The sequence below is a fragment of the Sinocyclocheilus anshuiensis genome, unplaced genomic scaffold (assembly GCF_001515605.1).
Source record: "Sinocyclocheilus anshuiensis isolate Anshui unplaced genomic scaffold, SAMN03320099.WGS_v1.1 scaffold1240, whole genome shotgun sequence".
NCBI classification, from domain to species: domain Eukaryota; kingdom Metazoa; phylum Chordata; class Actinopteri; order Cypriniformes; family Cyprinidae; genus Sinocyclocheilus; species Sinocyclocheilus anshuiensis.
The window spans coordinates 131,534-149,072 of NW_015542555.1; positions in this window are offsets into that span (position 1 = coordinate 131,534).

The window sequence follows — 17,539 nt, forward strand, 5'->3', positions numbered from 1 at the left end:
GTTATGCCTTCTTTCTTTGCGTGAACATTTGGGCGGGGTTATGCAAATCTTCCCACATCGTGACGTAGACATGTGGGGGCGTGTTAGAATGAGCCGTTTTAGGTAGGCGTGGTTGACTCTTAACTTTTATGAAGAATATCTCTTTGGATTTGAGACTTTAGTCTTTGCAACTTTACAGATCTTCTTTATGCACCAAGAGCTTGTAACACTTCAAAGAGAAAGGAAAAATGTAAATTGCATCATATTATCCCTTTAAGAAAAGTAACGATAATAAAATCGTCTGTTTTTCCTTGTGAGGTGTAAACCACTACATTATAATTTGTAGTTCTTTCTTACTCTGCAAACTAATGGTTACTTTCTTAAATGAGACCATCTCTCGATGTTTGCAGCCAACAAATGCGACCACCGAGGACACAACCTCTGAAAAAAAATAACAGTGTCCTCAGGTACGCGCTTAGGACTGCACATGCACATTAGCCGGTCTAGACTGAAAAATAAGCTTTTTTTAATGCTTTTTGAGCATAAGCAATAAAATGTATGGAACAGTTGTCAGATTTTATTGGTGATTTTAAAGATAAAACTTATTTTTAAAAATTTAACTTTGGAACACAAATTAAGATATTGTTGATGAAATCCGAGAGCTTTCTGACCCTCCATAGACATCAACAAAACTACCACGTTCAAGGCCCAGAAAGGTAGTAAGGAGATCGTTAAAACTGTCCATGTGACATCAATGCTGCCATGCAAAGGCAAAAGACTTCTATTTTGGTCGAAAATTAGTTATTGATATTTTTGGGACATTCAAGACCTCCTTTATCAAGTGCATAAGTATCTTGAGTCAATTTCGTTGTTTTTCCGAGAAAATAATGGGTCGTCTTAACAGTAATTTCGAAAAGCCCTGGAGAAATCAAGGCAGAACCCCGTATAACACCAATTACCGCTCTTTCACTTTGTTTGGAATGCACAAAATAAGTTATGGCGTTCTGCCTTGGTTTACCCATGCGTCAATTTGAAGTCAGTTTTTTGAAGTCAGTGCGTCAATTTGAAGTGCCGGAGAACACTGGCCTGGAGTTATACGGTGTTCTGCCTTTGTTTTACCGTACATTAAAGTCTACCGCATTTTAATTATGATGTAACTTGTATACTTTCATACATCTGATCTGTCACTGAAGCACTTTATTAGACAAACAAATTAGATAGATCGCGATTTACCACACAGCTCCATATAACAAAGCACTGTAAAGACCTTGGCAGCAATACATAATCGCGAATAACCTTTATAGATTTTTTTTACAAATTTTTTCCTTTTTGTAATGCAGATTATTCACCAGGCTGTCACTTCTAGTTGGACGCGTGTGGACTCGAATGCCGTAGCATGCATGATCAATCATAAAATCACTACTTACAGTTCGAAATTAAATCCATATCCTACCTTTTCTTGTAACCCGATAAAATGCAATCCATGGCGATGAACGTCATCGGAGATGTTTAATCCACAAGCATTCTGAGGATTCCTGCTTGCTGGCGTTCACATTAATTCACAAGTCATTCTTTTAGGCTATTTTCATTCAAGTCGATATAAAAGCAATTACGCAATGTCTAGCATTCATTTACGTTACTGAGCATAGCAAATAAATTGGTTGCAAAAGGTATCCACTCATATGTGACTTTTGTGTAACTTTTAGTCTGCTTGTTACGGAAAAAAAAAAATTAATACAGTCACATTTGCAGTAGCCTATATGAGATAGCCCATGATCACTAGATTTTATACAGGTGTTACTGTAACAATTTTGTAAATGGTGATCAGCAACCACATATTGATAATGTGCAAGTTACTCTCTTTTGCCTTGGCGTGACTTCTCACATTTTGCAGACAATGCAAAGGCAGAGTACAGTAACTTCAAAATAGGGGTAAAAATAAAGTTTGAGCTCACAAGTTTTTAATGTAGATAATTTTCATTACTAAAACATCTAATTGCCAAATTTCCAGTGTCCTACCTATAATTAATTTGGCTGGACAAATAAAAAACTTTAAAGTCATTTTTCTCAGTTTCACACTCTAGCGAGTTTAGGTCTTTTGCCTTTGTAGGGCAGAATGGTTCAAACCTAATTTTATGAAGCTACGAGAATATTTTTTATGTGCGTAAAGAAAACAAAAATAATGACTTTATTCAACAACTACTCTTCATCCATGTCAGTGTGTTCAGGAGAGTATCACAATGCATGCATGTGGTGCTTCTGACGCAGGAGCCGGCGTTAATTGCGTTGCTGTCTATGCAGGGTCAGAAAGCTCTTTGATTTCATCACAAATATCTTAATTTGTGTTCCAAATAGATGAATGAAGATGAACGAAGGAATAATGATCAGCAACCAAATATTGATAATGTGGAAGTTACTGTCTTTTGCCTTGGCGTGACTTCTCACGTTTTGCAGACAAAGGCAGTCTACAGAAACTTCAAAATAGGGGTAAAAATAAAGTTTGAGCTCACAAGTTTTTAATGTAGATAATTTTCATTACTAAAACATCTAATTGCCAAATTTCCAGTGTCCTACCTATAATTAATTTGGCTGGACAAATAAAAAACTTTAAAGTCATTTTTCTCAGTTTCACACTCTAGCGAGTTTAGGTCTTTTGCCTTTGTAGGGCAGAATGGTTCAAACCTAATTTTATGAAGCTACGAGAATATTTTTTATGTGCGTAAAGAAAACAAAAATAATGACTTTATTCAACAACTACTCTTCTTCCATGTCAGTGTGTTCAGGAGAGTATCACAATGCATGCATGTGGTGCTTCTGACGCAGGAGCCGGCGTTAATTGCGTTGCTGTCTATGCAGGGTCAGAAAGCTCTTTGATTTCATCACAAATATCTTAATTTGTGTTCCAAATAGATGAATGAAGATGAACGAAGGTCTTAGGGGTTTGGAATGACATGAGGGTGAGTAATTAATGAAAGAGTTTTCATTTTTGGGTGAACTGTCCCTTTAAAGGGACTTTGATATAGGGGCCTTCAAAGATGCAATATTAATTTTGGGCCCTCTATCGTCATCTGTGGCTGAAACATAAATTGCAAGTGGCTTGCATAGGAAGGCACTTTCTTTCTGAACATAATAATCCAGTAATTTTGATCACTGATTGTTTATCAAAAATTCAATTAATTTATAATGGAAAATTACATGAGAAATCTTCTGTAGTTTTTTTTTTTTTAATGCTTGTATTGGCTTTTTGTCTTTATTGTAGGACAGCAGAAAAGAGCAGGAGTGGGACCGGAACATGACGCAGGCCAAACCTGAACCTAGGACTTTAGCCCCCCTACATGTTCATAGCAGCGCACTGTTCCACCTGTTCCACAGCACGACCATAATGTGTCTTTTAAGGAAAGCTGTTAATTAAGGTGAGAATAGATACTTCTATTACAGTGATCATTTTAAACAGTTCTTCTTTCCTTATTCTTTTGAATCTGGCTCTCCTTACTGATTTAATTTTCTTGTTATGTCGCATGGGATGCCAGCTGGCAGTAATTCGAAACACCAACTGTTTTTCTGTTTTACCCAGGAAAGTTGGTCAAAAAGGTGCAGAAATGTAGCTTTAGTTGCAGTATTTGACAGTGTTGTAAATAAATGAGAAATGCTGTGAAAATACTGTATAGTATTCAAATTTCTTTCTAGGTAATTTGCTCCATATTTTATGGCCATGCAAGAAAAAACAGACCTGAAAACAAATCTGAATTTACCCGAGCTCCTCAGGGAAAACTAGTCCCTGTCTGAACAGGACTAAAAAGCAATATGTATTTGATGATTTAATATATTTATTTTAATACAGGAATAGTCCTTCTCAGCAGCATTAAGAATTTTCCACTCAAACAATTATTGAATGCATCAAATTTTTATCCATTTGTGTATGACAGTTCTTTGAAACAATAGTAATAGAAGATGTGCATCTCTTTTTATTCTCTAAAGCTCTGAAACATCTGGAAAACACATTCATTCAGTCTAGATGGATATCCACATACTTACCTAAAAGTATAGCCGTCAGTCACGCAGACTCCTGCGCATTAAACTGCTTTGCAGTCACAACACCACAAACTCCTCTGAGTGACATGTTGTCAAACACAGGCACTCAGAGATTAGGCGGCTCTTATCTACATAGCTGAGCTGCTGAATCAGCAGTGTGAAGCGCTAGACTGAGCACGCTCTCAGGACTGACGCCTGGCTCAGGGTGGCAGTTGTTTATCTCTGCAGGATGTTAGTCAGGGCCCCCAGGAGTAGGGTTATGGAACAGGCATGTCTACAAGAGCTTCTAGAGGAGTCCTGGGTGTCATAACACTGACTCATGACCCAGTACTGCAAGAGGCCTCAGCGTCACGCATACATTGTTGACTAAAAAGTCCAGTGTTGAGAGACTAGCTCATGAAATAACAATCACAGTATGAAAGATGAAAGCCATCCAGTACTCCGGCTCTTGCCTTTCCTCAAGGCTATCGGCATGAACTGAAACCATAGCACTTCTGCCAAGCAGCTGTTGAGGTCAAAACCAAAGGAATCTTCAGAACAAACTAATGTAGTGCTTTCCAACTTTGAGACCAATCAAAATGTTTTTTTTTGTTTTTGTTTTGTTTTTTTAATCTCTGAAAGACTGACTTGTGCTTTCTTTAAATGTGCTGTAAGTCATTTCACTTTCATTTGACTTAATAAAATAGGATAGAGTTATGATAAAAATAGTATAAAATAATAATATAATAATAATAAGAGGATAAAAATGTCATGTTGTAGAATATAGTAATTATTTACTTTAAAAAAGTATACTTAACTGTGAACTGAATTCCTTGTTTTTGCACACTTAATTTCATGTTAATTGCAATTAAATAAAATTGTATTATAGCTTAAATTTATATTGAATGCAGTTAGCTGAATTTTATTTATTTATTATTATTTTTATTTTTATTTTTTTGGACCCATTTAAGTCCCATTTGGACCCACTTTTTAAAAGTGTGTTTTAAGAAACACAGTCAAGGAATTGTGGTCTCTTTAAGTACAGTTAATTATGGTAGATTTTTTCCCACCCCAGGATAACATTATAAAATTATAATAATATTAATAAATAATAATAATAATAATAATAATCGCAGCTATTTATCTTACAATTCAGACTTTTTTCTCACATTATTTATTATTTAACTTTTTCTCAAATTATTTTCATAATAGCAAGAAAAAAAAGTCTGAATTTTGAGATATAAATGCAGAATTATGAGATATAAACTTGCAATTCTGAGGAAAAAAAAGTATTTTAAGATTTGTAAAATATAAACTCATAATCATGAGAAAAAAAGTCAGAATTGTGAAATAAAAAGTCACAATTACTTTTTTTATTTTGTGGCAAAAAAAAAAAGAAGCAAACTCAGAGAAAAAGTCTGTAAAAAAGCATAATTATCTTTTAATGTTTTAATTTTTATTTTGAATTCATTAATTAAATTATTTTTTAATTCCATGGGGGAAAATGAGCTTCCATATTTAAGTGTCCTTTAATATTAAATTATTTGCGAGTACATTATTTTAAAATATACTTAAGATTTGAAATACACAATATGTGTGCATTAAATATAACTAATACATTTCTTTTTTTTTCAAGGAAATGAACTAATTTGCTAGAATGAATCAAACTTTCCAACACCACATTTGAGAGAGGGAGTCATATAGAATGAACTGAACTGACTCACTAGAATGATTGAAGCTTTTCAGTGATTTCAGAGCGAGAGAGCTGAAATCATGTTTGATTATCGCAGATCTCTTAACAGTGTTGCATATGCCATACATTGTGATCATCACTACATTTAGTTACCGCTCAAACTGTGAAGAATCACACCTATACAGCAAGCAAAGAGTCAGGTGGGTGGGGCACCTCGCAGTTAGCCAATCAGAAACACTCTCTACCTGTCAGTCATTTTGTGTTTAGTTGTATGTTGTGTTTTGGATGTTGGGGTTCCCACCAGGATTCCAGCAAGACTAACTTGGCCAAGAACTTCTTCTAACAGCGCTGCCACTACACAACGAAGTGGAACGGCTGTAACCGTGCTACTAGTCAGAAGGACCTTCATTGTTTGAGCCACTAGTCTGGTCCTCATTAGCAGTGTGTCGATTGTCCTTATCTCTCCTTATTTCCTCAAGACCTCGGTACCCTTGACTGGTAATAAGGGCTTCTCTTCTTCACGCTTGACCTTTTTTGCTGACCCTGAATATAAGCTGCTAAGCGCTAATTTCATTATTGGGTGAAAGGTCATGATACCTGTGCTCTTCGGGCCCTGCTCTAATCAGCCGCTGTGTAATAGTGAGTGTCCAGTTACACCCCCTGTCTCTGATGCTAATGGCTGCGCTTGGGGTCACAGGGCAAAGATCAGGGGTCAGGTCAGAGGCCTGGGAACTTGGGGCGATGCAGATCTATGCAGGAAAGCGGGTCAGCCCAGATGGCGAGAAGTATATTTTTGCTCTAGCAGCCATCTGATGGTTATGAAAATCGAGCTAAATTAGATTAGCACATAGTGAGGGACCACCATTTATATGTGTGTGAACTGGATCTGAATCAAGCTCTTTAGGAGTTTTCAGCTTAATATGTCTTTTTATTTCTAACATTTATTGATGCAAGATATAGGAAATTCTAACACAGTCATGAATGAGCATATACACTACCATTTAAAAGTTTGGAGCTGGTAAGATTTTTTAAAATGTTTTTGAAAGGCTGCATTTATTTGATCGGAAATGCAGTAAAAACGGTAATATTCTGAAATAGTATTACAATGTAAAATAACTGTTTTCTATATATTTTGAAATATAATTGATGTCTGTGATGCAAATCTGAGTTTTCAGCATGATTATTCCAGTCTTCAGTGTTACATGATTCTTCAAAAATCATTCTAATATGCTGATATGCTGATAAACTTGATATATAAAACTGCTTGCCAATAAAAGGATGTTTGCACACACATGTATATAAACTGCAGTTCAAAAGATCAGTAATATTTTGAATACCTATTTTTTAAAGAAGTCTCTTATGCTCACCAAGGCTGCATTCATTTGATCAAAAATACAGAAAAAACAGTAATATTGTGAAATATTATTACAGTTTAAAATAACTGTGTTCTATTTTAATATACATTTATTCAATCAATAATCACCCTCACACACCTGTAACTCATTGATAGGTGCGTAGGAAAAACGACAAAAAAAGGTCCAAAAAAAACAAAAAAAAGGATTGATCACCGCACACTATCACTTGTAAAATGTAGCAAAATATTTATTAACAAACAATGTCTTTTATCAGGCAAGCAGGATTCATTCTTATTTTTTTTTTAATTCTTTTTTATACATTTATTTTGTTTTTATCAATTTAACACATTCTTGCGGAATAAAAATATTAATTTCTTTGAAAAAAGAAAACAAACTTTTAAATGGTAGTGTGTATTGTTACAAAAGATTTCTATTTTGAATAAATCCTGTTCTTTTTAAATTTGTATTCATCAAAGTATCCTGGAAAAAAATATATCACAGGTTACAAACAAACAAACAAATATTAAGCAGCCCAACTGTTTCCAACATTGATAATAAATCAGTATATTAGAATGATTTCAAAAGGATCGTGAGACTGAAGTAAAGATGCTAAAGATTCAGGTTTACAGGACTAAATTATATTTTAAAGTATAAAATTAAAATGATAAAAAAATATGAAATATATTTTAAAATATAAAATATATTTTAAAATGTAAAATTATTTTATTTTAAATTGATTTAAATGGATATAAATTCATTCTCATGAACTGTAGTGTATATCATTATTATGATCCCTCATATTTAGCCTTTTAGCAGGTAAAGAGATTTTTTTATGGTCAAACTGCTTTTGAGGTTGGCTCAGAGAAACATTACCCAACATTTTCCCTGGTAGATGTAGGCTATGCAGATTTGAGAGAAAGTGCAATCCCATGAAACTGCCCTGAATATGGAGCACGCGTCTGAGAGCTGTCTACACACGTAGCGCCACGTGTCGCCCCAGAGATGTGCTGCCCTGGGCGACTGACTATATACCAGAAACCAGGATCCACTGCTGCTCAAATCATATTTTGACTGTTAAACATAAAACACATGGGAAAGACATAATAGTCTGGTCAAATATAACATACAGCTGAACTTGCTCAGTCATAGTTTTTTATTTTTTATTTTTTTTTTAATAAAAAACAGGCAATAAAAACGGAACCAACTGTTTGAAGAACCATTTGAAGGCACAGCTGCTGGGTTTGGATTTGGTTCGACACATTGTGTGTGTTTGTATGCATTACTATGTGAGAATAAAACTGGAATATGACAGGACATGGTCCATCGCATCTTCCCAGAAGCTCGAGTGCTCTGCACAGCAGGTGTCTAAATATTCTCCGTTTTTCCGCAGGAGCGTCTGGGCCAGTAGCAGAGCTGCGGTCTGGGTTGCAGGGTCTGTGTATCGGACTCGGTCCCGTTCCCTGCCTGTGTTAATGAAGTGCTGACATGAGTGCCCAGGCTGGCTCACTGCAGACCCGGCTCAGGATTGATGACGTGGTCACTGTGGAAAGAAGCTGCGGCTGCTGTTTAGAGTTATGAGTGATGGACGGGGACCCACTGTTCTCCGGCTCACTGGCCTTAACCTACTGTTCCATGCAGGCACGTGCACAGGTAGGGCTCAACCTGTGCAGAGCACAGAAACTGTCAGTAAACCTCATAACTGCACCCCCTCTATCTTGATTGAATGAACTGAAGTTCCACAGCAGCTGAACTAGGTCTGCAAGGGTAAATAAAGATCTTGTTGTTTGAATAAGTACAGCGTTTTCTTTACGCAAGAAACACTATGTCTATAAAGGCTCATAATTTATGTATTTGAAACTGAGTGCTGCGCCCATATAGCTACAACAAACACCTGGTGATGAAAACGTAACGCCGCCGTTTTAATGACGGACAAAATGCACATTTGCACACATTCACTGGTCAAAAACCCCGTAACTGCATTTGAGTTTGACACAAAGCGACTGAGTGATCGATCGTCACCTAGGTAAAATATATTTCTAAGAAATTTATGATTGCTGATACACTTAATTTATTAACATTTAATCATATTATATGGTCGCATGGCTAATTCATGTTTACACTGTTATGCATGTATTCTAGCTAGCTAATTTTTTTTATCTAGTATTCTATACTCTCTGCTCGTCTTCAAATGTATAAACGTAGTAAAACATGGTATACAGTTTCAGCACATGCCCCTCAAAAGGTCTGTGCACGGCCCTGGTTACATGAGATGTTAAACAACATATAATCAAGCCATGCGTAGTGCTAGACCACAGATTCAAGGCAGTTCATTTTCAGCTGTCGATAGCTTGAAATTATTTGAATGTTTCTTGACCTTTCTCATGGAGTTTCAAAAGAATATTATATAGTGGATATATTGAAATCAATGTATTTTTTTAAATTTTTTTTTGTAACAAAACCATTTTAATATAAAATGTAAAATGATTGTCATATAAAATGTAGGATTTTAATCAGATTTAAACTCTTTATACAAGTTAACATTAATAATGAAAGCTCTAATAAAGTAACTTAGTAAATTATATTAAGTGTACATACACCTAAGTTACTTTATATATACAGCATTTTTTGTAAGCTAATTATGTTTTGTAAGATTTTTTGGTAACACTTTATTTTAAGGTGTCCTTATACATGTTACATGTACTTAATATAGTATTAGCACAAATGTATGCATAATTACATGCAATAACCCTAAACCAAACCCTAATCCTAAACCTAACCCTATAGTAAGTACATGTTGTTAATTAATATTACCCAGTACTTAAATGCATAATTACACTGTAAAAAAGGACACCTTGAAATAGTGTAACTGTTTTTTTTTCTCATGTTTTAATATACCATATTAATGATTTGATCTTTATTTTAATTTAAAGGTGAAGTGTGTAATTTCCACATCAAACAAAAAAAAAATTTGCAAAAAACACACCCCTAATCTTTCATTGGTCAAATAAACAGAAAGCCCTGCCCCAAAGTCACTCTGCTGGTTGAGCCAATATTGCTGTGTCAGTCATGTTTGGATGTATTTGCAGAATAAGCTGGAATGGGAGAAATTATCTTTTTTGAATATTAAAAATTTTTACTTAGGATACTGTGAACTTTCAAAATGTTGTCAATATCATTTCTCCACACTAAAATATCAATATATATGTCATTCCAGTGAAGCATGGCCCATAAAGTTGGAGGGGAGAGCTCTTCACTAACACTCGCTGATTCTTGTTTGTCTTAATGAGATTCAGGCTGAATAATTAAAATGTGGACTTTATTACCTTTCATAACATTCAGCTACAACTTCCTGTCATTTCCACAGCACTGCACTTAAATAATACTAATGAAAACAAGCTCATTAAGATAGAAGGAATGGCTACAAGCCAATTAATTGTTGCTGAAGTTTGTTCAGTTAAAGTTATCCATTGACTCGATGAACTTCCTTTTTTCATGTTGTTTTCAGTTGAGTAAACCCAGTCTAGAAACAAAGGAAAACCGATCTGCTGATCTCTGAAAGGGTTGATTTATGTTCAGTCTAACATGGTGGCATACATTGAGTTTAATGCGTTGAGTTCATGTTGCTTTCAAGGCCAGCTTGTCACTGGTGTATAGCTGTGAAATGCATGTGGAGAGATGGAAAGGGAGTGCACTCTTGTGAGTATGTGTGTGTAATAAGAGAAGACAGTGCAATATGCTCACGTTAATCATAGTGAAACCATGCCACCTGAGAGAAAGAGGAAGAGATGAGGGAGAGAAGACACACAAATTGCCACAGAGACATAATGACAACCTTAAACTTCCTCTCAGAAGTGGCCTTGTGCTTGTGTTGCTGTGGGCCTGTCATTTGCTAATCGGACTGACAGGATGGGTACGTTTTGGACTTGGTGTGTAATTGCAGGTTGGAAACTTTAGTACTCAAAGGGGGCAATAGCATTACTTTTAAATGTCTGTACCACTATTTTGGTTGTTATTAGTTATAAAAATATAAACTTTGACCAGTTCAGAAAGATTCTACTCAAACTACAGAAACCCTGCCTAACCAGCCTAAACTGTTTATGCTGGCCTGGCCAACATGGTGTTTTGATAAATTATCTGGTTAGTGAGCATTCCAGTGCCATGGTAAGTTTATGAATAAATAAATTGATAACCTACATTTTTGTTAACTTTCAGGGAATGTAAGTAGTCATAGCAACATATTCTCTAAAAAAAATTAAAACGCTCAAGTGGGCATGTCATTTTGCATATATATATATATGTATATATATATATATATATATATACATATACATACACTGAACAAAATGATAAACGCAACACTTTTGTTTTTGCCCCCATTTTTCATGAGCATTTAAAAAAAAATACAATATACTATATTTTTTGTTGTTGCAATATATACATTGCAACAACATATTTTATATATAGTATATTTCTATAATAAAAATGTGGCACATCTAACTTTACAGCAAAATTGGAAGGTAAATGGCTAAACAAAAAATGTTTTCTTTCTTTTTCAATTTATATATTTAACATCAAGCAAACAATATACTTCTTGTTCATACTAATATAAAACTGATTAAAAATTAAAAGATACGATTTAAACATAATTGCACAACCACCCAATAGGTGATGTGCTCTAAGAACATGGCTTAGAAATGGCTATTAAACAAAGATGAAATAATTGTAGCGCATTCACAAACAAACAAAAACAAGAAAACAAAAACAAACAAAAAATAATGCAAGCAAACAAAAAAAAACAACAACAACAACATCAACAACAATGCAAACAAACAAGCAAGCAAAATAAAACAAAGCAAAAGCAAAAAAAAAAAAAACTTAAAACTACCCTTAATATATTTGCTGGTCATAGTTTTTAAACTGGTTTTCCAGCCTGGCCAAGCTTCTTCTTAACTAGTCTAAACTGGTCATCCAGTTGATCTCAGGCAAACCACACCAGCTATCAAACCAGCTTAAGCTGATATAAGCCTGACCAAAACTGGTCCTCCAGTCTTTAAGACCTATTCAGCAGGAAAGTACCGTATATGTTAATATCTGCTATAGCATCCCTTGTGGCAGAGCTGAGAATGCAGCATGTATATACGTTGCGTAATGGATTGTATTCTGGGACATTTCTGAATGCAGTAATGTGTGAAATCAAGCTTGCGTAGCTGGAAGCGACTGCATTCATATAAATATGTAGACTATAAAGCTGTTTATTTGTGTGTATATAGGTCTCTTGACAAACATCACTTCATATGTATAGTCTGTAAGTATTTTTTTGCTTGGTTTAGCTGGATAACAGTTCAATCCAGCAGGAAAAGCATGCATACTAAATCAGTTGAGCTGGTGTCTCTTAAATACGTGTTTTTGTTGTGTTTGTGATGCAAAGTAAATGAAAGTCCTTTACGCCGTCAACAGCTGACGAAATGTAAGGCTCATTCGAGTGAGCAGGCTGTCTGGGTGTTAAAAAGGCCCTTGGAGGACCCTCCTTTTCTCCAACGCCTCACCCCGTCCCCCTCCCTCCTTCCACCCTATTACTGGCTGAGAGCATCCCACCCAAACTACATCTGTTACTATGGCAACAGACCCCCTCTAGGGGGTCGGGTACCATCATTAAGTAGCTGCTGCTCCTATCAGTGTGCGGCTGAGACTCTTCAGCCCAAATCCGGGCGCCCTCCTCCCTGACTGCCGGTGCCATCTTGTCACAGACGCCGTGACAAACACGCCTCCGTTTACACACATCAACATGTACGCTATCTCCACATATTTCTTATCGCTCAGCTGGGGAGAAATTGTCTCGGCGGTTCTATGTGTAATTTCCAGTGACTCCGAATGAAGGTATTTTGTCACGAGGGTGTGCGGGTGGAAAGAATATTTCAGGAAGTGTTAAAAAGACACAGTGTTGTTTGCTTTGGGCTCCTAGGGTTAAATGAACACCATCTGTTGACTGGAGAGGCCTATAGTTCTGGAATATGTGAATATCAATTAGTTGCATTTTATTTGGGAGTCTCGGCTGTAACAAGATGCTCCGTATTCACACACAGCTTCAGGATGTGGAAGGAGGTGTGGGTGTGTGTGTGTCGACAAGCAGCATTCTTAATTAAACCTAATTGATATGCATGGAAAAGGGCTGATATCTGTGTGCGAATTTGACTGTTATTGTGAGCATATGGTGCCTCAGACAAGGGGAGATGGTCCCGTTTTTTCCCCCTCTTGATGAGGGGCCCTCTTTGGGGCCGGGACCGGGCCCCGGCTGTGAGGCGAGGGTGGGGCCTTGGCAGTGCTTGTGCCATTTTTCTTTTATTTTATTAACCCGTCCATTACTTTATATCATGGCCTTATTCTGTCCTCTCCATCTACCCTCTGTTTTCGTTCTTTATCCTTATCTTTGTCTTTTCTAAGCCTCCCTTTATCACTTACCCTCTCTCTCTCTCTTTTTCTCTCATTCTCATTAGGACAGATGGAGGAAGAGTGTTTTTTGTCTGCTGGGTCAATGTGAAGTTATTAACCTGCACAGATTGCACTCCTTCCCCTAGTCTTATTTTTCTCTCAATTCTCCGAATGAAGGAGTGTGGGGGAGAAGAGTCGACTATTTTTTTTAGAGTTTGCAAGGCAGTGCCGTATTGCTATTCTTGAAACGCTCTGGTTTGGGTTTGTTCTAGAACTCTGACCCGAAGTATTAAACTTCTATATTTCAGCTTCCGATTTTTGGAGATTGCAAACTTTGTTACTTTAAGAAATATAAGGAATTACACATTGAAGATCTCCCATTGACTTACACGGTTTAAATGTTCAATGTTTAAAATATAAGTAATATTGATGATGATAGTTATATAATATATGCAATAAATATAATCACAATTTTAAATGTAAAAAAAAAAAATGCTTGTTAACACACACACACACTGTCAGACTCTGTTCCATGTTTTGTGTGTGTCCTGCTCCCCATGTGCCTTCCCATGCCCTTATTTGGTTAGTTTCCTGTTCCTCCCCTGATTGGTTAAGTTCATTTGTCCCAGGTGTTTCCCTTGATGTTTCATTGCTCCCAGGTGTGTCTCGTCATCCCCTCCTCCTGTGTGTATAAAAAGTGTTCCCAGTCCCAAGTTCCCTGTCTGCCCTCCTCCTGTGTGTATAAATAGTGTTCCCAGTCCCAAGTTCTCTGTCCGCTGTTAAACGTCTTCCTGAGTTCGTCTCCCTTGGTTCTTGAAATTAAAGTCTTGTTAAAGTATTCTCCAGCGTCTCCTCGTTCCTCCACAGTGTATTGTGACAGAACATCGGACCCAAAACTGAAAGTGAGCGGCGACTTTTTCCTCGCGTTTGTTTTTCCCCGTCTTTTTGACAGTTTTTGTTTCTTGGTTTTTCCCCCCCGCGGCGATGGAAATTGCCACTCGCGTCGCCGCCCTAGCTCGCCTCGATCTCCCCTTCTACGAGTACGCCCGGGAGTTCTGCAAGCTCGCGGAGGTGACGGCGTTAGAGGACGCCGTCCTCAATCAGCTGTTCTGGCTCGGGGCCAACTACCATCGCTCCGTGGACCTCCCAGACACCACTGGCCTAACTTGGAGGGAAGGTGTCTTCCGGTGTCTGGGGAGTGTCCGGTCCCGAGCCAGAACCAGTCCGCCACCGTCCGCGGCTTCCCCAAGTCAGCCGGCAGTTAGTGAAGGGTTCCTGATCCCCAGTTCAGCCCAGGAAGGGCTCCTGGTCCCGAGTTTAGCCCATGAAGGGCTCCTGATTCCCAGTTCAGCCCAGGAAGGGCTCCTGTCCCCGAGTGTAGCCCAGGAAGGGCTCCTGTCCCCGAGTATAGCCCAGGAAGGGCTCCTGATCCCCAGTTCAGCCCAGGAAGGGCTCTTGTCCCCGAGTGTAGCCGAGGGAGGGCTCCTGATCCCCGGTTAAGCCCAGGGAGGGCTCCCCGTTCAGCCCAGGGAGGGCTCCAGGCCCCAAATACAATCCCATACATTTCTCCAAGTATTTTTTGGGGAGGGGGGGTACTATGGCTCCAGCCGTAGAGGCCGAGGCGGGGGCTGGGGCCGCGGCCTCGGAGGCTGCTCCGCAGCGACCCCAATAACGTGATATTTAGTCCCTGGAATGTGAATTTTACTTGAAGATCCCCGCCGAAAAAAGTGAATTTTACCCCCGGAATGCGATTTGTAGAGGGGAACCCTCCTCGAAACGCGATTGGACTAGTTTTATTGCGAAAACCTGGCAACCCTGTTCGTAATTTCTATTTGTATAATAATAATAATAATAATAATAATAATAAAGTTAAACTTTGAACTGATTTGGTTTGAGCTAAAAGTTGCCAAATAAGCATCTAATATTTATGTAGTTTAAATTGATGTACTAATATAAGTAAAACTGAAATAAAAAATGAATATATAGACATATTTAAAAAACAAAACAAACAAACAACAACTAATAAAAATAACAAAAAGCATGCAACAAAATTTGTAAAACTTTAACAAAAATTAAAATTGAAACGGCAAATATTAAAAATATGAAACAAACAAACTATAATAGTATCTCATGATGACACTAGTACATGTGACCCTGGACCACAAAACCAGTCATAAGGGTCAATTTTTTGTCAATTTAAATAAGACTTCTATTGATGTATTGTTTGTTAGGATAGGACAATATTTGGCCGAGATACAACTATTTGAAAATCTGGAATCTGAGGGTGCAAAAAAATCTAAATATTGAGAAAATCACCTTTAAATTTGTGGTCACCATACTTGGCCTCACGTCATGTTTAATGATTTTTGGCATAAAAGGAAAATCGATAATTATGACCCATACAATATATTTTTGGTTATTGCTACAAATATACCCGTGCTACTTATGACTGCTTTTGTGCTCCAGGGTCACATATGTCAATTGAGAATATAATTCAGAATCAGTTCAAAACTTCACTGACTTTAGTGCTGGCAGCAATCCAAGCCAGAAGGTTTGTGGTTTTCATAATGCCTTAAAACCTAAACTTGCCTAAAACTACAACACTGTTTTTTTTTTTGTTGTTGTTGTTGCCTTGAGTGCACGTTTGTGCTTTAGGAAATTTCAATCTAGTTTTCTGTGCTGCATCTGTTGTCTAATAATGTTCCTTCCACGTTACCTATTATAGAGAAAAGACACTATTCTCTCTTTTCCACAGGTGTCTTCTCGCATGTTTTTATTTTTATTCCTGACAACACTGCTTCGTTAGTGCTGTTTCTTACCTCTGAGCACTGCTATCTTTTCTATTCTTCATGCTAATGCTCCTCTGTTATTCTGTGTGTGTGTGTGTGTGTGTGTGTGTGTGTGTGTGTGTGTGTGTGTGTGTGTGTGTGTGCGCGCGCCTCGGGCCTATCACATCTCTGCCTTGTGAAACCTGTGTATGAAACCACTGTAGTCAGCATTCTGCGAGATACCGAATCCTTTGTGGTTAGTAAACAGCATACTCCTGCAGGCCAAAACTGTTTGAGAGGGCGATCGAGGAGCAGAGGAGAAACAGACTGAACAACAGAGAGAATATTAACGGTATCTGGGATGTGCAGTTTGTGTATTCTCAAAGCCATTAGACATGGGTTTGTATGTAGCATTTGCCTGTTTATGTGCTAATGCTTTTGCATTGCCAAGGCAATGTTTCTCTTACCCATTTTTCCAGAACAGTGAGTCACCGCTTGTTTTGGAAAGTAAACACTAAACACAGTTTTAGATTCCCAGAGGGAAGTTTTATTGCTCTGTCACAGCTCAGGAGACGGTAGTCTCAGTTATGTTTCATTTGAGTATTTCTTTAGGAAAAATACAGTAGAAACAAATGAGACAATTTCTGGAATAGAGTAGGATTATAAATATATCAGATTAATGTATTATAGCTCAGATCATTTAATGAGAACTGTTTGTAAATTTGCCAAGTAGGAAACTTAAATGCTCAATGAAATTTTGTTCCTTTTTGTCTAGAGGTATTAATTCAGAAATACTTGCAATCTGTACATATGATGACTTGAACACATCTCTATTGAAATAGGCATGTTTATAATTCATACATTTAAAATGTAATCATTTTTAGGGCATACATTCGAAAATGTCAAGATATGACCATATCATAATGAAGTGTACTTGATGTACTAAAATAAGTAAAACTGAAATAAAAATGAATATAGAGACATATTTTTAGAACTAATATAAATAATAAAAACATAATAATATAAACATGCAACAAAATTACTATAAAAATATTGAACATAAAACTGTATTGGCATTGTGTGGTATTTTACTGTACATTATTTCCTTAAAAATAGTTAAAATGTTTTCTTTTTTATAATTCTATAATATATTTTAATATATTTTGCCAAGTCAAAGTCTTGTGGTGCAACCAACAGAAATATGCTAGAAAAACATAAAACAGGAATCATGAGAGATCCTCAAGGTCAACAAGTCACTTAAAATTTGGCAGGATTACTTATGATTGTGAAATACCATATTGGGC